This window comes from Pezoporus occidentalis, unplaced genomic scaffold (genome assembly GCF_034315485.1).
Source record: "Pezoporus occidentalis ecotype Australia unplaced genomic scaffold, CSIRO_AGI_Poc_V1 ctg26, whole genome shotgun sequence".
Lineage (NCBI taxonomy): Eukaryota > Metazoa > Chordata > Aves > Psittaciformes > Psittacidae > Pezoporus > Pezoporus occidentalis.
Genome location: NW_026914502.1, coordinates 4,168,409 through 4,191,920, shown reverse-complemented (window position 1 = coordinate 4,191,920; position 23,512 = coordinate 4,168,409). Strand labels below are relative to the sequence as shown.

At 39.8% G+C, this 23,512-nt stretch overlaps 1 long non-coding RNA gene across 2 annotated transcripts in view; it reads right to left on the bottom strand.

Moving 5' to 3' along the window:
* Nucleotides 1-459: 459 nt before the first annotated feature.
* Nucleotides 460-23,512, bottom strand: part of LOC134166393 (uncharacterized) — a 200,048-nt gene continuing 176,995 nt past the window's right edge. For both annotated transcript variants that reach the window (XR_009965851.1, XR_009965852.1), the window contains exons 3-4: nt 639-750; nt 460-549 (exon numbers count right to left, since the gene is read on the bottom strand). This is a non-coding gene — a long non-coding RNA (uncharacterized LOC134166393). The remainder of the gene's footprint in view (nt 550-638; nt 751-23,512) is intronic.

Genomic DNA, 23,512 nt, shown 5'->3' with positions numbered 1-23,512 from the left:
AGACCAGCCAACACTCAAAGAAGGGTCAGAATCTCTTGTCCTTGTTGCTGGTTAGCAGGTTAGGCACTCCTCACCATTAACTCCCTCCTTTAGTGTGGTTCTGATCCAGCAGAACTGCCACAGACAGGAAACCTTACAATAATATTTACAAGAGACACATAAAATAGGCGACCCTCATTAAAAAAGGATAAGTCTAAAACAGGAAAAAGAAATCCCCTCCTGCACCCAGTCCATTTGCGGTTAGCATTAGCCAGATGTCTAAAATGTGCAGCCTGCAAAAATGTCCTAATGCCCTTCAAAACCAACACAGAGTATTACTGATTGCTTTAACTGGGGGGAGAAGAAAGAGCAAAAGGATAATTCAGTGGATAGGAGCAATGGACTAAATGCCAATAAAAGGAATCTGAGAAAAAGCTAAATAGATTTGCTGGAGAAGCAACCGCAGCACAGACCTTGAAGGTTTGTGGCCAGAATGATCAGCTATCTGCTTGTCTAACTCTGATCTTTTGCATGGGATTAACAAAGGTGACGGGCAGCATCTCTGGGGACCTGTCGCAATGAAAGATGGACGGTTCAAGACAGAGTCTTTGTTTATGCTGTGACTAAATCTCAGATTCTGTGTCTGTCTGTGAATTTACCGTGTCCCCACTGGGCATTGTCAGATCCCATCAGCCTTGTTCCCTTCCTTGCAGAAAGTTCTGTCCAAACGTGCACAAGTCTCTTCTCTCCCCCGAGGCTTCTCTGGGACAACTGAAAAACATAATATGGTTTTTTTCAGCCAAACACATGGTAAGCAAATCTGTGTCAGACCTAGACAAAAGCTATCCCAGTTAAACAGTCCCTGTGCATAATGCTTGTCTAATGTTCTGTACCTGGGACCCAAAAAGCGCACTTTGTTGGACTTCAGAGAAGGCTGTCGCAAAGTGCTGGACTCTTTAGTAGAAGGCAAACCCTGAAAGACTATTTGTTGTGCTTTTTTAAATGCTTGTTCTTTGCCAGTGGTTGGACAACAGTGCGTAGTTATTGAGTATGGAGCCAGAGAGTTTCATGCTTTTCGTGCATACGGAGTTGTGCATCAGCATGGTGATGAGTGGTGCACGTTAAAAGACATACACAGTGTTGTTCTGGCAACAGCGGCAAAGAGAAGCTGCTGTGAGGATTTTTCCAACCCTGCTTTGGGTCTGTTTGTGTGCTCCGCTACCTTCTTACAGCCATGGCTGTAACTGTATTAACAGGCCTGTTAGGGCGCAACAAGAGAAGCCTGTCACATTTGCAGTATGTTTTCTGACCAGTAGCAGGAAATTTTGCTTATTGTCTGCATGTGAAGGATGAATCTGTAACAGAGCCAGAAAGCTGTAAAAAAAATACCATTTTTATTTCCTTACATTTGCTGGCTTTCAAAACAGGCAAAGAAGGCATTAAATATAACAAAAATGAAAACTGCTTTTCAGAACCTGAATGTATAGTATCGCAGACTAAATATGAAAAGTGATTTTATGTATCACTTCTTCTCTCCACTTCATAACCCTGTAAAACACCACTGAAATATACAGTACTTCTGAGATTCTTATGTTCAATAAAAGGGTCAATAGGAAACTGTTACGGTAACAAAGTGTTTTCCCTTAATTGTGTATCTGCTTACCACGCAAAGCTTTCGCTAGGACCTCTGTTTCTATAAAATGTTTCATAGCAGATTATAAACTACCAATATACTTAATTTGTAGATGAATGACACCATGTTTCTTTTCTGTTCTTTGTTTTGCCTTGCTTTTCCAGATTATTTTATAGTTTTAACAACTTTGAAAAACTTAGCTGAATTTAATGAATTGATTATGATATGAACCTTGCTAGCTCTGGGCTGGTGTATCTTACAGTCCATCTCACATGTATGGCTATAACCCAACTCAGTGTCTTACTATTATCTAAGTAACAAGCCTTATAAGCTTATCCAAACAAGTAATGAAAAAACAAAACGTGCAATAAGACTACTGAAGAAAGGCTAACTCAGTGGCACTGACTCTTAAAAGACTGAGTTTAGAAAGGCACCTCTGCCCCTACTGCCAGTCATATGGCTATAAACAGTATTTTAAATCACAGCCTAGAGATTCAGGTTTCTTTTTAATGGAACTGTTCACTTCCTTTTGACTGCATTTACATTCTGATGTAATAAGTAGGGCTACGCAAAACAGGTGATTTTTATATTCGTAATTTATTAGTAATTGATTGTCCCAATTACATAGGAAAAAGCTTTGGGGTGACCAAATTTTAAACTCTTTTCAGACAGTCTTGAGTACATTTTGATACTAAAGATATTTTTAAAACGCCCACAATTATTCAGAGATTTTAGGGTGAATTTGTTCTCAAGATTCTTCTAAGAAATGTTGGGGTTTTTTTCCCAGTCAAGGAAAACTGGCTAATGGTGTCCCTCAGCAAGCACACGGCTCATGAAAAGTGTCTTTCTGTTTCTTCCTGTTTAGGAAATTCCTGTAAATTTTAATCCAGTATGTCCATTGCAATGAAGGGTTTTATTTGCACACACGGATATTCAGTGTGTGCATTAGCATCATTAGCTGTCATTAGTTGGCTGAGTGAACGGTCTTAGTCTGTAGGCTATGTATTTCACAGTGAATGAAAGGGAAATGCAGAGGAGAAAACTTTCTGTAGCAAAAGATGACACATTAGCACATTCCTAGAGCTCTATCTCAAATTCACAGCTAGTACAAGATAAAATGAATAGGATCAAAGGCAAGTCATAAATCAAGATTATGAAATGAAAGTATTCATACCCAAATGGAATCTTCTGTCAGCAAAGCCAGTGTTGATCACAGCGTTAAAATAGATGATGATAAATCAGAAACAAACAAAAATTACCAGTAGGAGGAAGTACCTAAGAAAGCAGCAAACACAGTCTCTAAGTTGATACTGAAACAACTTTCCCTGCATTCAATACAGGGGGAAAAGTGTGATTTAAACAGCGGAATTCTCCCAAAGCTCCTAATACAGGCTGATGATTTTAAACATTTATATTTGTCTAGATTGTGAGTAATGCTCTGACAAGTTTCGGGGTATTGTTCATTAGGCAAATAGTTAAGTTAGTAACTCCTCTCTGTAACAGATCTGTTATGTACTCTAACACATTTGTATGAAAAAGGATCAGAACAGAAGGAATGTGTTATGTGACATTCTCTTGGAATGGGGGAAAAAATCTGTTGCAAATGTTGAGTATATTACTGTTTAAAACCATTAGACGTTCAAATAATATATATATAATATATATTCTGTATTTCATTTTACTCAAAAGTGTAATGAATCACACACTGCTCCAGTCAGCCCTCTTTGGGCTTCTGAATAGAGCAGAGAGTTGCTGGGAACATGGACGATGTCTTCCTGGGATATTCTGCAAGTCCGTCTTAAAATGAGACGTATGATTGAATCAGACTGATTCACTCCCAGTAAAATCTAAGGAGAGACGTTCACTGATTTATTCATGTAACAGGTACCACCTTTATATAAACTAAAAGGAAGATCATAGATATTTAACCTAGATAATTATTCTGCAGCTGTTCATTGAACTGTTACAAGAAAAGTAAGTTCCCTACCTTTTAGAGAGATATAAAAAAGATTTGATTAATGAAGCATGAACATCTACTGGGAAAAATATTCCTGGTCACTATAGTAAATATATGGGGTTTTTCCCCCATATTTCTGCTTTATTTAAATATTTTCAATTCTAATAAACTGAAAAATGACCAAGCAGAAGGGATAAGTTACAGGAAGGATTTCCACTCTAACTTCAACAGCGGACTCTGTCCCCTTGGCATCTTAATAGCACGTTTTGATTCTTTTTATGAAGAGTAAGGATTTTCAATATTTAATTATTATAGACTACAATAAAATTCCAGGTTTCCTCCTTGGACATATTTTCTTTAGAGATGTAGGACAACCTTTTGGCTGCTATCAAGAGGAAGCAAGAAACTAATGAAACAAAGATCGCTCAGTAGAAACACAGTGCCTGATATTACCAAGTTGAATATCTAAACCATCTCAAAACCCATGATGACAGACTGATAGAGTGCCTAAGAGACCTTTGTTCAGATTCACATGAGCTGACTGGTTTAGAACGGCTGTTTGAACAGCGGGAGGTTCTGTGCGAGATGAGAATAAAAATGACTGGTCAGATAAACAAATGTTACAGCTGAGCTGTTGTCCCAGAGAAAGCGAGTACTGTAGCCATTAATGTGGATGTATCTAGACAATAGATTATTATACCTAGAAATACAAATCTGGCACCAAGCTTCCTTTAATAAGCAAATACACCCCTACCCCCCCCTCCCCCCCCGAATACAATACTAATGAATGTTTAAATGACTTTCAATATTAGTTTATCAGTGCTATGTAAATAAATGACTTGGAAAGCATTTCTGATGGGACATTTTGATATTTGCATATCCTTAAGCTTCGATATAAATCGGAGAAAGAAAAGTGTAAATATTATGTGCTTTGTCTAATAACCAAGTCTATTTTAATAATAATTGAGCCTGTGCCTGAAGATCAGAACAGAATTTCACGGGTGCTGGGGTATGCTTCATTTGTTTCACGTTATGAAGTGCAGGCATCCTGAGGGAAGAGAAAGATCTGGACTAAATTTATAACACAAGGAATGTAAAATGCCTTTTTGATGTGTTGAGATGGGCAAGTTCTTTAAGAACAGGAAGAAAAATAAACATAAATGTTAAAGGTTAAGAATAAGCAATCTCAAGCAGTCATTGACTTTCAGATGCAGGCCACCATTATCTTGATATTGCCGCCTCTCTCTGTTAGCTTGGGTGTGAGTCCTTTGCAGTTTTATTCATTGCTTCTCCCCATGCCCTTTGATTTTTATTTTGGTGTTTGATAGATGCTCCAGTTAAAAAAGGACTCTATATAAAATATGTCCTAAGACTGGAACACATTTATGGATGGGTGTGAAGGACCAGTTTGAGAGGAGAGACATTTTTCCAGTATGTCTTTTCCAAAGAAAAAAGGGAAAATGCTTAAGCAATAAACACAGATAAATTATATAGCCTTTCTGAGGTGATTTTGAACAAGGAGAAATCAAACCTTTTTACTGAGATGGAGCAAAAGTAATGTATCACCAGAGAGCAACTGGTGACAAGTCATTGATTTTAATAGCATAACAATGGTCAATTGAGAACGTGGCTGAAACTCTCCTGAAGTTCTGAAAATGAGCTGAGAAAGTTGTCCATCCGTGTTAACACAAGGATCTTTTATTATTGAGCAAGACATTCATTCTCTTATCATCAGTCTCTTTATAATCAAGAGCAAGAACAATACTTCACAAACACATCTGTTTCTGTTAAAGTTGCTGTTAGTATTGTGAAAGGGTCACATTTCTTCCAGACATGCCTGTTTACTATTTTGTGTCGTTTTCAAAGTTCTCCTGGAGTTATCCTTGCTTAATTTATTTCCTAGCATTGATCAGTTTCTTGTTTAAGATAGTTGTTCAGATGCATCTTCGACAATCGATAGGAATCAGTCAAATGAGCTTTTATGTAGTACTTCTGACCACTTTGTATTTTGTGCTTTTCTCAAGCTATGCAGGCTTAGATGTATCAGTTCAATTAAGTTTTCTGAAGGGCTCAGCATCTGCAGGGAAGGACAGATTTTCAGGAGAGGGTCATTCCCATTCAGACTACAAAATAAGTGACCTGACACTAAAATTGAGCTCATACTTGTGCTAAAAGATTTGCAAACCTGACAACACTTGTGCACCCTATAAATATGCACTCACGGCTACAGGAATAGATTGGAGGGTTTTTAGGTTTTGCAGCATGTGGGAGGAGGAGTCTATTTAACTGTACATGTCCAAGTGAAGACATCTGCGCTTGAATATGTCATCCCTATTTTCATTCTCTGAAGAATATATATACACCCCTTCTTCAATGGGGAGAAATCAGCATTTATATTGCATGATTCATCTCTTCTTGACTTAGATCAGAATAATCACATTCTCAAAGTGCTTGGTTCTGTTGATTCATCATAGAGGAAGCCTATCAGGAAAAGGCCATATTTTTTAATATATACACACATACATACGTGTGCACTGCAGTTGAACTTAAGTGATTTAATAAAAACAAGATTTCTTCCTTATATTTAACATACCTAACATTAAGGTGATTGTGTTACATACTACACGCTGTTTAAAGGCAATATTACTCTCTAAACAGTACTGCTTTCTTCAGATTTCAGCAACAGCATTCAGAACATGGGCTTAGAGTGGATTGCTTTTTAACTTGCGAAGAAAACAAGCAACGAGCCAGGATGCTAGTCACCCTGTGCCTCCAATGACAAGAAACAGAAGTTGTATCTCCAAGAGTTCATGACATTATATGATGATATTTTCTGAAAAACATTTCCCTTTCTTTCTGTTCCTAGGTTGTGGAACATCATTGGAATGATCCTGAATGCAGCCGTACAAGTTCACACACAGCTGCTACAAAGCCACAAGCAAAAGAGTTAAGAATATACACTGTCAAACACAGTACTAAGTTGGAGGAAGCTGCATAGGTGATGCACTAAAGTGGCATTTTCTGGTTTGAATGGAAATTCAAGAAATCTGTCTTTCATAAGAGGTTGTTTTTGGAAGTTCAACATGTATTTTTTGTTACTAGTATACCTGGAAGTCATCCATGGAACATCCTGATGACAAGTTTTATTTGTCTTGATCTGCTTGCCTAAAGACTCCTTAAAGCTTCAGCTCAATATAGAATCACAGAATAGTTAGGGTTGGAAAGGACCTTAAGATCATCTAGTTCCAACCCCGCTGCCATGGGCAGGGACAGCCCACACTAAACCATGTCATATATTTTGAACAGAGGAAAGCAGTGCTGCTCTGTACTGGTAAAATGGACAGTGTGTCATGCCTACACTACAGGCTTCTTACAATTTCAGGGCAACAGAAAGATACAGTCTGAGTTGGGTGAAGCCTGTGCATCCTAAGATGTAGACATAAAAGTTGTCCAGTGGGAAGACATAAATAGGGACCAGGATTTCAGGAAAAGATCCATTTGTCTGGTGGTCCTGTAGGATAAGTTGCAGTGAACAGACAGCTTCATTGCATCAGTGAGGAAAGAGTTGCAGTCTGCGATCAGCTGCTAAGGAAGGAGATGTACATAGACTTGCTAAGGTCTGTGAGGCCTCAGAGAGAATAGGAGACTAAGCCAAATTGTATTGAAAGCCTACTCAGAAGTTTGAGGGACTAGTACTGGATACACAGCCCTTTACTGCTTGGCCTGGTTCTAATGTCTGGGGTTGATAAGCCCTTTGGGTAGAGGAATGTATGTGTCAGAGGTATATTGACATGTTTTGCTCTGTCTGCCAGTTGCTGAAACACTGATTTTGCACAAACAATAAAGTACTGCTTCATTAGGGATATTTATTTACCGGTGTATGTGCTACAACAAAATGCTGGTGACTGAAGCACAGTGGTACCTTCTGGAAGTGTCCTTGGGCTCCATGCTGGCATCCCTCTTAAATACACTTCCCTCTGTGTTTTGCTCACTGTTTGCTCTTTGTGTACTCTTGAGAACAAAGTGAATGACATCAGGACTTTTAGACAGGTAAGTGACTGTCAGCCTCTGCGGTGCATGATTTGTAAAACAAAAATAGAACTGCCCTTTTACCCACAACTGGCGCAGATGAATGAGCTAAATCCCACCTTTAGTGTTTTCAAATGCCTATAGTGTGCTGCTTACTGGCAAAGCACATGGCTCATCTGCCTTTCCCCACATAAGCTAGCTCTGAAAGGTAGGAGGTACCTAGAGACAACACTCAGTACAGCAGTATACTCACAGGGAAAAACTGAGATTGATTTTTTTTTATCTGGAGTAGGGTTTTAGCATTTACACTGTTTTACTAGGATTGCAACCCTGTATTTGCACAGGATGTTTATGGTTATTATACTGGACATCTCATCTATATTTGCAGAACATGCTGATGGCTTTTTTTTTCTTGAGAGTCAGCTGTTATTTTTCCCCTCCTAGGGAATGACAATGATGCTATTTTAAGAGCTGATACTCGTAGTCAAAAGACTCGTTTCACCGAGACCCACAACACGTTTATGCTGACAACACACTGACCTGCTAACTCAAGACTTTTAGGAAGACATAACATTTCTTACGAAGAATTCAAGGCAAGGTTGATGCAAAAACTCTGCTAGCAAGATAAAATATTATCCATAACCCTGCCTGTCCTTGAGCAAGACCTCTCCCCCAAATGCAAAGCCTGTTACGTCCAGAATTTTAGGGTAGCACTGCTACCTAAAAATTTAGGTGGCAAACTGTGTTTACTCTCCAGATGATACCTTTAAAGACACGAGTGTGCATAAACATCAGCTGCATAAACAAAGTGTTGTAGCTAACGTCTGGGGCACATGTATGCTTTGTATGCTTTCTAGAATAGGAAGCCATATGTTATTTTTCCAGCTGAGCATACCAACAGGTACCATGGAGGTGAAGGCATCCATTTCAGACCTCCTTATTGAACCTTTAATGAAGACTTGTACTCTATCCATCAATCAGGAGGCCAGTCCACCAGTAAGCACTGAAGGTGCTGATCTCCTCTAATACTCTTTTCAATCCATTGCTTGCTGTAAATAGGATTTTGCCAAAACTAAAGCAAAACTATGAAACATACAACTACACTGCTGTGCTTTTGTGTGGCTTCATTTTCAGAGAGAAAACCAATTGATCATACTACACAGTGGAGCGTAAATCTCAATCTCTCCCACTGAACTGGCTCTCAGATTCACAGGTATTATAAGAAAGCTTCCCTTTTTCTTCCCGTGGATGGAGGGATCACGCACACTTGACCACAAATACAAATCTCAATGCAGCAGAACCTGCTTGGGAAACAGAAGGGCTACGTCTTAAAAGGGAAGAATTGCCTGAAATCGGAAGCCACAGCTTCTTGGTGCCACTGGTAGTGCCATAACCACAAAAGAGAGTAAATCTGTAACATGTTTAACAAGGTGTATGTTTTCCCACAGCTCCTGAGCTCTGTGAGAGCAATCACGCTGCCGAACATCCTTCTACCTCCCAAATCACATTTAAATCAGTTGGGTTTTTTGTGGAAAATTAGCGGGATGATGCATGGCTGAAGAGAATACAGTCTGGGGCTAAGTAACCTGTTCCATCTTCTGTCACTGGAGGAGTGGCCTGATTGAAAGCTCCTTTATATTTTTCCAATCTAACTTATAAAATCTGAGCAACACAGCTGCAGCTATGGCCTCCTAGAGTGTGGTGGACTGACCTTGACTGAACACCAGGTGCCCACCAAAGCTGCTTTATCACTCCCTTCCTCAACTGGTCAGGGGAGAGAAAATGTAACAGAAGGCTCATTGATCAAAATAAGGACAGAGAGAGATCATTCACCAATGACTGTCATGGGCAGAACAGACTCAACTTGGGGAAATTAATTTAACTTAAATTACCAACCAAATCAGAGTAGGGTAATGAGAAATAAAACCAAGTGTTAAAGCATTTTCCCCTCACCCCTCCCTTCTTCCTGGACTCAGCTTCACTCATGAATTCTCCATGTCCTCCCCTGCAGTGGTGCAGGGAGATGGGGAATGGGGGTTGTGGGCAATTGATCACACACTAGCTCTGTTGCTCCTTCCTCCTCACAGGGAGGACTCCTCACACTCCTCCCCTGCTCCAGCATGGGGTCACAGCCTTCTTTAGGCATCCCCCTGCTCTGGTGTGGGGTCCTCCACAATTTCAGACTGACTCATCTACATCTTCCCTGTAATGCTGTACCCATGGATCTACAGTTTGCATTCCACTGTTGAAATTGTTGTACCCCCCAGTGAACAATTAAATGCTCATTGGTGCCAATGAGACAGCCTAGAAAGGTAGGGGACTCAAGATGTTTTGGGAAAATGCCTGGTTTGAACCAAAATAAAGCAGGAATATGTACATGAAACTCTATACCCCTTCATTCCTGAGGGTTGTTAGAGGTGGACTGAGAAGCTTTCCGCTTCTAAGATCTGTTCCACATTTCTGTTGAAATGACCTAATATCAACAAGTGCCACCCCAAAACCAGATCGAACTTCTTAAATATGTTGTGACAGTTACACCGTAAATACACATGGCTTTAGTGTCATTTTGGAATACATTGTTTTATTTTCAACTTCCCTTTGCAGTGTGCATAGTAAAAAAAGGGCTGTAGTCACAGGACAGCATTGGTAGTTTCCCTCATGCTTCACAATGGTACCAAATTCACAGCTCACCATCATCTTCGTCCTTCCTTGCTATCCTTGTTTCATACTATTTTCTTAAGAACATGATAGAGGCTTTAAGATCTCTAATGCTTTATCAAATTCAGCTTAAAACCGCTTAAAAGGTCAAAAGTTTACTGGAGCAGGAGACGAACAACGTGATCACCTAAATCTTGTCTTCAAAGGACAGCAGGAGAAAACCATGCCATTTGAAATCAAAAAGCCAGTTCTTACCTGGTTTTAAGTGGGCTTTAATCCACCTTGCGGGAAAAAATTCCCTGCCTCGGTCTATTCATTGAGGCTTGTTTTTCCTTACTAATGATGGTTCTATTAATCTTTGATTTTCAAAGTATTTTTATAATATTAGAATTATTATGTGAAGAGGAGAAATTAGAGAATTTGCTTGATTAGTATTTAGTCCACTTTGCTTTGAAGTTCTGTTTTGAAACATTTTATTGTTGTCTTCGTGCAGTGGGAAACTGCAGTTCTTCCGTTATTTTCTAGATAACCATCAAAACACCATTTACTCCTAGTTCACTGGTTTTTTTCTTTTAGATATTTGAAAATCTGTGTTACCCAGACTAAGCCTTTGCTTTACGCCCTCAGTAGTGAAAGGTACGCGAGTCCATGAAGGATGCATTTGGGGAGGGAGGGACTTACTCCTTGCCATGCTTGGTGGACAACTTTCCCACACAAAAGGACAAGGCATACATGATGTGATCTGACTGCAGTCACTCCCACACTCTTGCATTCAGAATTCCTTCTACGCTACCATATGTCGATTTTGTCTTTTTTCCCCATTTTTTCTTCTTTTAATTAGTATTTTCAGCTGGCCTTCACTTTCTAACTGCCTGGGATGAATCCAGCAATACGTATTCAGTGCCAGTGTTCGAACTCAACTCTTGTTATCCAACGCTATTTTTGGATTTCTTTATATAGGTTATTTCCCTCTTATTTATTTCTTTCTAGCTGACATATACCAGCATTCATCTGAGCATGCTGATCAACGTAAGCTGCTCTCTGTAATTAGACTTTTTTAATTAAAACAGATTAAGATGAGTTATTTACATGAAATCAGCTTTGCTACTAAGAAACCTTTATTGGTATTTACATGATTGCCTTCTGCACATTTGCTTTTATAATTATACACATGTTCGCTCTTAATGGAATGAAAAGGGCACTAGGACCTAATATCTTTAATCTGCAGTCATTTACATCCCAAAGTTGCCAAATAGGTACTTGGCTAAAGACAGGATTTCAGTGGAATAGTGAGGATGGTTTTCATTTATCCAGTCATAAAGGTACACTTGTACTCCTATCTATTTTCAACTGTACTGAAAGAAAACTAGAGCATCTTAACAGTAACTAAACCTCCTTTGCAAAGACAATGCTTATGAACAATGGCAAACAAAAGACCACCTGCAGTTCAGCACATATCCCCTTAAAATTAGTGAAGTTCTCTGACAAAGCAATAGGCTTTGCTGTAGAATAGAAGTATTTTTAGAGGAGGCAATTATATTCTACATTTTTTCCCCAGCAAAAGCACTCTAAAAGCAGTCTGCGCTGCACAACTAGGATCTATGAAAAAGAATGGTTGCTGGTGTACATGTTGGAAAGTAATTCAGGGAAAAATGTCAAGTTTGTTATACTTCAGCTGGGAGGAGAATGTGATGTTGACATCCAACTGCTGTATTAGTGGTACCCACTCTGCCATTCTAAATACATCTCCTTTGTTACCCTGAGGTGAGTGAATTCAGATTTGCCTCCCTCTCTATTGAAATACATTAAAACGTGTATGAAGAGTCTCTTGAATAGTAGGACAACACAATTTACATGAGAAGCGCATAACCACAATGCTTGTAGGCTCTCTCTCTAAAGCTTAAGAAATAGACTGACCTCAGGCCACAAAATCCATCGAAAAATAAATAGTTCTAACAAAGGACAGGTTTGAAAAACCCAACCACGTAACACCTCCAGCCCCTTCCAAAATCACAAGAAGCCGAGAGGTTTGCAGTGTGATTCCATCACGCTTCTTGTATTTCAGCGTATCTGGTGACACAGAAAGCCCACTTGGGAATTTAAGATGCGGTCACAGTAATCCTGGTGTCTTTAGATGGACTTGGTTCTCAGGTTTCAGTATGTGATTGTCTTCAGGAATTCTTTTAAAAAGAGAAGAGGGAAAGAGAGATGGAGCAGGGAGCTGTCCAGGGCTTGCTCAACAGCAGATGGAAATACCCTAGTCACTCTGTCCTGCATCTGTACTTGCCAAAACTGGAACTTCCAGGTATTTCCAACCAGCTCTCATTCTAAGCAGCTATACACTTGGTTATATGACCAGCCCCGTGATCAGATTCTCAGATACAGAGCTTATGAACTATATGTGAAAATAGATGAACTTCCATCCTGTGATTTAAATCCAGTGCCAGTCACTGCAAAAGTTAACCTACATCTGACCCTTTGTGGAATTTCAATATGCTTAATGCTTTTGGGTCTGAACCTTTACCACGCTCTAAGGTATAGACAAAGGCTTTAGAGTTCTTATGGACTTCCCTTAGGCACGTCATGTCCATAGCACTCAGGAAAAATTTGGTGGTTATGTAGCCTTCTAAAGAAAGCCAAAGAGAACAATAATCATATGATAAAATGTGCCAAAGGAGACTTAAAATCTGTGCTGTTTGACAGCACACTTAGAAGGCCCTCCTTTGAAAGCTGGGGCTGCTGCTGTGTTCACTAGCAACTTAGGGGTTGTTGAGGAGCAGCCACAAACTTGACTTTTACAGAACACTTTTGAGATACAAAGCATACTGCAAAGATACCAAGTATCACAAAGAAGCCATCCATTCTTGCCAAGTCGCAAATCTCCTAGCCCTCTCTGCTCAACTTTTCAAGGCCATCAATCACTACCATAAAACTCATGACTGCATTTCATACATGCATAAAATACAGGTTGTTTACAACATCCCACTTGTCAATTAAAAAGCTGCAGATATTCATAAAACTTAAGGAAGAAGAAACAGTGCAGATCTGAAACCTTCCATAAACATCCATCTGTCTATGATAAAATAGAGACAAGAATGCCTGCAAACAAATCTTGCAAGGAAGGATGCAGAAGAGTTGATGGCCCAGGTTACCTGGGACCCAGAACTGTGGGTCTGACCACTGTGGGTCAGAGCAGATGTCACACGTACGTGGAAAGAATCTCACTGGTACCAATTTCTCCATCTTAAAAGGTGTGTCTGCTTAATATCATGAAAACAATCACCCCTGGGCCTCTTTCAGGAGGAGAATAAGATGCTAACAGGAAACAGCAGTAAGTGGTAGCTATGGCAGTAAACCAGAAGCATTAAATCTATAAGGCGGCCCAGTAGAGAACAAATGAATAGTTTTACTGTGGACCCACCGGGTCTCTGCAAGAGACAGGTGCTATTTTACAGACTGCATAAAGATCTTTCAGTTTCATGCTAGCCTGGGAATTAACTCACCGTGTTCACGAAAAGGCTTGTTTGCTCATTCATCAACAGAATCAAGAGATTGGATTGCCAGGGTTTTCTTTAAAATAATACTTAAAACTCCCACAGAATTTGTAATCAGCAAACTCCTTTCAGGGATTTCAATTGCTGATGATAATCTAAAGGGCATTATTACTGTTTTATACAGTGTAACATTTTGTGACACTTCTGATTTGTATGAATAAATATAGGCAATAATGGTGAAAAACTCAGAATGGCAGCTTTTTGGATAAAGCTCAGTTCCCAAAATATTACTCTTTCTTCTTTAATAACCTGCATTAAAAAAGGTAGCTTGGAGCCTGGACGATAACCATAAGAGACATAAAAGCATTCAACATTATTAAACTCTAAACACATTGGGGTTAAAGACATTACAAAATATACTGGGTTAGGTGCTGACTGCACAGAAAAACAGAGTATCTGCTATGATTCCACCTCAGCATCTTTTGCATATTATACTTTTAAAAGAGAAAGCAATGACAGAAGGAACAAGAGAAAGGGCCAACTGAAGGAACAGACCTTGATTTGGTCAGTGATACAAACCCCACTCACTACTTACAGGTTGCAGACAAGCGCTCAGCACACAGTTTATATGGCTTAAATCGCATCTTGTGATTCGCCATGTCTCAGAACAAGACACATTTGATTATGCAGCGCTGAGAAACAACACAGATCGCTACTAATACTCCAGAGGACTTTGAGGACGAGCTTACTCTGTGCACATTAAGGAAAAAAAAGCTCTCAAAGGATTGCCAATAGAAAGTCTTCCATGGCTGGGGAAAAGACATCTTCTGAGAGATGTTCTTTTTGGTTTGAATACCTCAGAATGGCATATGGTGTGATTAAGTCAACTGCAGTGCTATTTTTGTGTTTCCGTCCTTGCTCCTTTCGAATACACTGGCTTCACAGTTACGGTGTCAGGGAAGCTTGAAAATTCACGAATTCGGATGCTGTGAAATTTCAGAGACCTCCTCCTCCAGCTAAAAGTGTAATTTCATCAACTTTGGCTTAAATGTGATCATACATTACAGCACTACACTGCCAGAAGATTTGTCAGCCAGCGAAAGACCTGCAGCTTCTATGCAGAGGCACCTGAGACTTGATGAAATATGCGGATAAACAATTTAATGAATAAAGAATTAACACATAATTAAAGCATTATTAAGACAGACTTACATTAGCTCTGTGCATACTATGCTGTGCTCTCAGCGTTCTTTTGAGAGCTAATGGGCCTGACTTGCTAACTTGCTGCGGTTTGAGTGCAGATCTCCACCATCAACAAACTAACAGTGAGCTGCCACCAGTTGAAGAGAGCAAAAAGACACTGGTCTTTTTGAACTATTGTAGTTTAACTGTAATCAAGACCCAAAGCCATTCTTTTCCAAATTACCATAAATATTACCATATTTAACTGAATTTCTTTCTATTTGCAGTATCTCCTCTCCTAAGAAAAGGAAAAATAATTTGATTCAGAGCTCACCCGTATATAAATTAGGGATATCAGTGATGCAAAGAACAAACTAAACCTGGTGCAACAGATTAGGTTGCCCAAGACATAAATTTCTGTTTCTGCATATGTAAAGTATTTGAAGATGGTTTATAGAGACCATGATACTGTGATTTCTGCCATAGATCTGATGAAGTGTGGCAGATTTGATGCTCTTCTTTCACCATTTATTTATGCATAGAAGGTCCTAACAAGTCACAATATCTCTGCCTCCATAGAAAAGGGGTACTTTTGCTTCTCACTGTGAGCAGGATGTGTGCATACATGTATTTCATTTCTCACATCCTCTGGCAATGTGAAAACACAGAAGAAAGCGAAGAGGTGTCTAAAACCTCCTCCACTTAGAATCAGTGTACACAAGATTGCTCCTAAACCCACCACACACAAATGATAAGGACTGAGGCTGTATTTAGCCATGCACAGAAACGGAAAGGAGAGGGACATTTGGGGTCTCCTGCAGTGTTAAGTCAGCCCCCGTGTCCCTGAAGATTTATGTACCCATACTTTCTTCCCTGTTTGCTGTCATCAGCCTGATTTTCTAATAAAGCCAGTTGGTTGCTACATTTATTCCTGCAACTTCATCACCCTGGAGTCTGACAGGTGCTGACAGTGGGTGAACTCATACATTTGAAGTGCAGAGGAAAGTTTTCCAAATTAGTCATAACTGTGTCATCTGCAAAACACAGCTTTGTGAATAAATGGCACTGGAAAAATATTGAATTCTGAGGAGCTGAAACCTGTATAGCAAAACCCATAAACTGTCTACCAGCCACAGGAGATATAGAAAGGAATTGTCTGAGCGTGCTTCCATAACATAGCCTCTCCAGTTCAAGCCTATTCCACGTTAGCACTGAAGAAAAACCCGTGCAATTCCCTCTGCTTGCCAAAAGAGAGCAACGTACTTTATGTTAAATAACTGGCATACTGCTTGTGGTATTGCATTTGTCTCGTAATCAGATGAAATACTAATTTCAAAGGGGCAAGAATTCTTTGTGGACCCCCAGGAAGCCCCAGGATAAGTCACAATTCTCAACCAACAGCTTTTGTGTTTGTTTCTTTCAGTTTCTGTGTTTTTTCCAGTAGCAGAATCAATAGATTTGCCAGTATTGAGAGAACAGTCCCCAACAGAGTACCTGGAGCAGGCACCTTGTGATGGATGTTGCGTACAGTCATGGTAGTGAAAACACTGACGCACAGTAAAATCTGCTTAGGTTAGTAACAAAGTTTGGAATAGCTTGCAATAGCTGAGACCCAGCTGTCTTTATTTTCTTCAGAAGTAAAAGACCCCAAACTGACACACTTTTCCAGTGAAAGGGGATAAAGCTTCCATGTGGATTACTGTTTGAAGATACGCTTCCCCAGTTTTCCACATAGAGTGACAGCTTGTGCAGTACTGAATTAGAAGCCACCTCCTTGCTTTCTTGACCATGCATCTTTGGTGAACTGAAGATAGAAATCTGTACCTTGCTTGCAGCTTCCATACAGTTTCAGTGAACATTCTGTAATGTTAATTCTGTAACATTCTGAATGTTAATAAAGGGAGGTAAAGTCAATCATTATGAAAAGTGAAAGAAAACACAATAGCTATAGAAAATACTTAAAATGGCTTATGAGACCTCCTCGCTCTCCTATCTTTGTATTTTAGAGAATAGCTATCACAAACAACTTGGAGAAACATTACCACTATTTCACAACATTTATGGTAATGTATTTGCTGGAGTTGCAAATCCCTGCAAAACAAAGATCTGATGGAAAATGCTAAATCAGAGTCTGAAACGTTTCATTCAAATCAATGGCAGGAGGGATTTTCTCCAAAGCACCAGATCCTGAAAACTGCAAGGCCATGACTCAAGGACAGACGTATTCTTGCATGTAACCCTGCAGATCTAAAACTCTACATTTGGTCATTGCAGCCGACAGCCTTATTTTCACAGCTGCTAGCAGCAATGATTTTGGCAAGCACAGTAATTTCACTGAGCAGCTGCAGTATCCAGGGCCCTTTTGGGTCACCGGAAAGATCAACACTACACACACACACCCCCACACACACTTTGTTTCATCCTGATTTGGATGCACATCGTTTTAGAAGGAAAGAACCAGGGAGTGGTGGTAGTGGCAGTTTTCCAGGCACCCAGGGGAACCTGGTTTTCAGCCAGCTCCAAAACCCATCTCTTGGCAAAAGAGTCCTGCGAAACAAGTGCTGATCCTCAAATACAGCATTTGGCAATGTTACTAAATGCGCCCTCAAGACACACAGTGCTGGATCTGTATGCATTGGGTAGCTTGGAATCTACATCTAGAGGTACCTGCTTTATTTAACACTTCTTTGTCCTCTTCAGAAATACACCAGTGCAATATCAAAATGCTGTGAGCAAAAGCAGTCCTCTGCTGCTTTCTTCTGGACTTTCCAAACCACTTCCATTCCCTTAGTCAATACCAGCTTGTTTCTGTCTGTCCTTCTCTTGCCATCTCAAGATCCCAGTTTAACCCAGACCCTTGAGGGAGAAGCAGAAATACGCTGTCAAACTACTTTTCTATCAGATGGAGAAAAATGTACATGGGTTCTAGTAGGCACTGCTGCTAATTCCCAAATTAGAAGTACAGCATAAGGAAGTAAGAAAGAGCAAGTGAACCTTTTAACATCTGCATCCTTTTTAACACTTACTGGAGCTCATGCCTGCTCTTGCTACAAACCATAATTAAAATGAGGAAACAAAACCAGAATTAAATGTGTGACACCTGGTTAAAAAAGGGGAAAAACTGAGGAAGGCAAACAGCAGAGGAAGAAACAACCATACGAACAATGGTTACTTCAGCTACTCGGAGACACAGGCTTCCAAGACAAGTTTGTGAGCAGCTCTCGAGACAAGTCGAGTGTAATTCTGATCCTGGTTAATACAAAGAATTCGCAAATGGTGAAACACAAGCGATTGTAACAAGGTAAGCTATTTTCGTGGCTTAAAAGATGCCATGAATTGTGAGGGAAATCAAGGCGTATTAAGAAACCTACATTCAATTTTAAACATCTTTACTTTTCCATTTGCAAGATTATTATTTGGCTTTGTCTTTAGGACTCTACTCCTGAAATTGCTTGGATTTTAGCAGGAGATGCACATAAAATGTAAGTAGTAACATTACCAGAAAGACGTAACTTTTTGGTAGTGCTTTGACAAGGGTCCTTTCACCACTAGGCAGCAGTGATCTAGTGATGGCAGTAACTGTGGAAGCAGGGCCATGCTGGTGGCATAGTTTCTGGCAAGGGTTTTTAGGTTTTTTTTATCTTCTTGCCACTTTGGCTGTCAGAAAGAAGCCAGAGGAGTTGAGATCAAAGCATTGAGAGAGGAAAACCTCTAAAAATGAGGGGCAGAAGCAAAACATGCCAGTTCCTCCATTTACAAAGATTTTTATCCTCCTATCACAGCTTCACTGGCAGTGCAAAGATGGCTTTCTCCTTTCCCTGTGCTGACCTACAGATTACATTAGCAGATTGAGGAACAGAGTGGTGTTAAGTGCTAATTTTATTAGAACATCCTATGCCATTTACCTGATGTGACATTAGAGGTGTTTGAATATTCATGATTTCTTTGCTTCATGATATTCTTGACTTCTAATTGTGTGCAAAGCTTTAAGGGTTTGCAGTCTTAGGAACTATTGGTTGAAAGCAGAGACCCCCTGGCAGCACTTTTTCAGAGAGCAATTAACTCCATCTCCTACAAAGAAACACATCTTTAACATGTACTTCTAAAGTTTCAGAAGGTGAAGTAGTCGTAGTGCACCTGCTTTGTCAAACATCTCCTTTAGGGTCACCCTTCCTCCTGCTTTGCCCCCTGCTTCTCTCCCAACACAGAAAACCTGGATATGAAATGCAAATAGAATTACAGGAATGTTTGTATTGCAACTGCTCCCTTTTTATAAACCCACCAAAATCCAAACATAAAGGTAAAATCATCTGGATTTCAGCAAGCTTTTTGGCAAATTCTTCCATCAGAGGCTCTTACAAAAACCTGTCTGCCTTGGGATGATAAGGGAAGTCTGCTTATACATTAATAACTGCTCAAGAAATAGGAAATGAATGCTACATGTAATAAAATCCCTCAAGTGTAGCTTTGTCATTATTTAATTACTAAAGTCTATGCTGGAAGAGGAGTAGGTAAATTAATCAACTGCTTATTGGAGAGAGCTAGACAAGATCCGAGATCCCTTTGATCGTAACTGACTACAGGGTTTCCTTTTCAGTGTGTGAAAAAGAGCACAAAGAAGTGTTGTTTTGAGGCAAGGGGGTGGGGTATGTTGGTTTCTGAGGGTGTTTTTCCCATTATTTTGTGTACTGTTTGATTTGTTATTTTTTTCTATGGAAACAAAACCTCCTCAGGTTCTTTTCTCGTATGGCTTTGAAACAAGATCCCTTTTACCTTGGAACCTACGAAAGTGTTATTGTCAAAGACTGAAACTCAGAACCTGTATTTACTTGTTCAGGGTGACAAAGCTCACTGCTTTGACTGAGTTTCCAGACACTGCGTTCATCAATGCAGCCTTAACCCAGTTTTTATAATAAATCACTGGTAGCTGATTTTCTTTGATTACGTTTCATTCCCTGGCCCGTAACACCAAGAAGAAAGTGCTGGGATTGCTTTGTTCAGTTTGCAGTGAGCACAAGTCAGTCTCCATCTAAATAACATGTAACTGATAACATCTAAATGACCCCTGTTCCTTCATTCCCCAAACTTTATAGTATTTGGGAATAATGGTTTGCTAAATCAAACCCTTCCTCATAAGAAAATTTCAGCAGCATGAGCACAGATCAAGAAAGGCAAGAAGCTGCGATATATAGATGTGCTACTGTGATTCAGCAGCCACAGCTGGTCACATTGAGCCACTGCCTTCCTCTAAGATAACACCTTTGTCAAGAGCTGATTTGCAACAGCACTCCAGTCCCCAGACACATGAGCAACTGATATTGTCCATCACCTTAGCTTGGGTTGAACTAACAGTTAACACTGAGGATCATTCAGTGATTTCTTCTCTGATCATTGGACAGCAGCCATCCTGTGGATACCAGAGCCAAATGCATACTCGAGATATTGGTTATAAAAATCCTCAAACAATACAGAATCCATTGAGGTATAATTTTTTAAGGTGTAAGGATCTCAGAGGGGTTTTTTTCCCCCAAAATAATTTTTAATTGGCCTGTTAGAGGTACACCTGATTTCATCCCCGCAACCAGATTGCTGCCTCTGCCCCGTGCTTTATACTGAATAAATCTACGTCTGGCTAAGAAACGTGGTGCAGAATGACCTACCATGTTTCAAATAGAGCTTTGGGAAGACCTATCTAATTTTGTCTTAATCTATTGCAGTTGGTCAGCATGAAGATTTTTAATAGGGTTTTTTTTTTTTAAAGATCTGAAGGTGAGTTACCTAGTTATGAAAAGCATTTTTATATCCTAAAATCCTTCGGAGCCCTTAAACCCACACAGCCCTAAGGCAAACTCAGTCAAGTTCACAGACTTCTGATGTCCAGCAACTACTCTATAAATCTGCAAGGCTCCAGCACCTCGTGGTATCTCTTATAGTTTGTATAGCCCTAAGGCAGTCCTTGCCATCACAGCATAGCCAGAAGGCAAGAGGCAAGTAAGAGCAGGCCGTGTAATAGACAGAGGAAGACTTCACTGCACCACAATGGGAAAGCTCGGCGCTGGAGAGGGGAGCAGGGAGCAAAGAGTGAGTGCACCTGCCACGATGGAGTCTGCAGGTGCTCTCAGTATCCTGGTGAGCAGAGATATAGTCTGTGATACATACATAAAACAGTTTGTCTGATTCTTATTTGGACATGTTTGCCATTCTCACTTCCTATCTGCAAGACAGGAAGAGCTTGCTCACTCTTCTTACTATATCCAGGATAGTATTGTAACATGAAAGGATGCAGTTCAACTCAAAATGTCACAACAATCAGGAACGTGGACGTGAAGTTCAAATTTGAAGCTGTTAACCATTAGCCTGACACACAGAACTCTTGAGGCAAAACACAGAAGGAAAACCTAAAATGCCATGTACAGTTATAAACACCATCACAGCACAGAGCGAAGGATTCTTCCTGCCTCTCCCCGGTGGCAGTAAGCTCACTCTCATAATGCCAGAGTTTTCAAGAGTTCCTGCTTTAAGGAAGTTGCAAGAGATGACAGCTGAGTACAAGGAAGGAAAAGATGCTAAAATGGAGTATGCTGACAGATTCAGGCTCCTTTCCGCTACTTGCGCATTGCTAGGAGTTCTGGGCACAGCGACAGAGGGGACCACAAGCAACCACACAAGCATCAAAGTCAGCTAAAAATCAGTATTTCTCATAACCGCTGAATTAGTGCAAACCACTCCCCAAGCTTTTTCTTCCTTCCTGTCAAATTAAAACCAAAGCTGGAAAATCGATCACGTGAGAACACGTTACTTTTTCTGCTGAGAGCTTCATCTTCAGGGGTGGATTAATGCTCTTGCTGAAAACATTACCAGATAAAAATGGAACATTTAGAACTAAGAAAAGAGAAAGGCATTTGATAGAGAAAAATATATACTTAAGTATATAATTTATATAAGTATATTAAGTATATAATTTGTATAAATATTTTATATGAATTACTTATATAAGTAATTTATTTATACAGAGAAAAAAGCATTTATAGAGAGAAAATGCATTTACAGAGAGAAATGCTGGTTGGATTTTCTTCACAAGGTAGAACTATCTTGATTGCTAAGATCACGGCATCACTGCACTGATACCAAAGCAACATGAAGATTTACAGTATGTTCACATTAAGAAATGGATAGAATCACTGGATTTATTTTACAACATTAAGAGCTTCCAGCTAGTAACGCTGTAGGAACTTTCTGAGTAACATATACAAATAACGCCATGCGATTTAGATTGCTTTCAGTAACGACGGGAAGCAGAAAAGGGAACTCCATTATTATGATAGAGAAGTAATCTGCTTTCACTCTGGCATACGTGGTTCATCTGCATTCAGCCTTAGTGCTAGACTTGGACCAGCCATCATTAAGTTTCATAAATCACTAACTTTCTGTCTACGTTTGTTACTGTTTGCGACAGAAGATGTACTTATGCACAGTGTAAAATCTTCTGTCACGAGTATTTTTGTCTCATCGCTAGTAGGAGTAATGGCAGCTCAAAAAAGGAAGTACCACCAATTCCACCAGGCTTCCAGACAGCAACAGTAAATGTAGTGAGCACAAAACTATTCCACCAGCAATTCAAACGTGACAATATAAGCACAGATGATAAGCATGTTTCTAAGGTATACAAATTTCAGTGTGCTGTGTACTTGAACAATAAGCAAACTTGGGAAAACAAATAGAGCCATTAGTTTTTTTCTGCAAAAGCAGATTTAAAAGGGGCGAGAGGAGGAAACAGGTGGCTCAGGAGGGAAAACCAGGACAGTACAAGGAGAAGCTAGGTCAGACTTAACTTTTGATACCTTTTCAGTATATAAAGCAGCAGTTCATGTCACTTCAGAGGAAGCAAATATCAGAATCCAACCTCACAGACACATTGATGGGTTGACATGAAAAGAAAAGAAATCCATCAGCTGATAAGGTTTGTCTGACACTGAGTCTGGGGAGCTGTGTCTGATGGCTCTGGCCTAACCAGCTGATGGAAATTTTATGAACTTGGACAGCAGAGGTTTTGACTTTGTGGGTGAAACTGTGCAACAGAAACAGTTTCATTTGATTCAATTCATTGGAGTATTGATTTTCAGAGCCGATGATTTATTAACGTAACATTCAGTACAGTTGGATCTCCGAGTAATGATGATGCTGTTACTGGCACTGAAAATAAATCACTGTAAGTCCTTAAGAGAACAGGAGTGCTTAGCTAACAAATTGGATGTCCTGGGTTTGCAGAAGCTTGGGAAATCCCACTAAGTGATACAGTGACCTTTTTTTCCTGTGGAAGTGTTCTCCCTTTTGACAACACTGGGCAGAAGACAAGTTTATTTAAACATACCAGTGAGTTTATGGCCTCATTTTTTACCTGAATAGCCAACTGAACATGCAACATACGTATTACACATCTAGTTTGACTTCTTCACTACAAAAAACAATACTATATGAAAATTAGGCACTGATCTAGAAGAATGAACTGCTAACTGCTGATGCAAATGCTTACTTGTCTTGTGTGTGGAATACTCAAAATTCTAACCATAAACAACACAA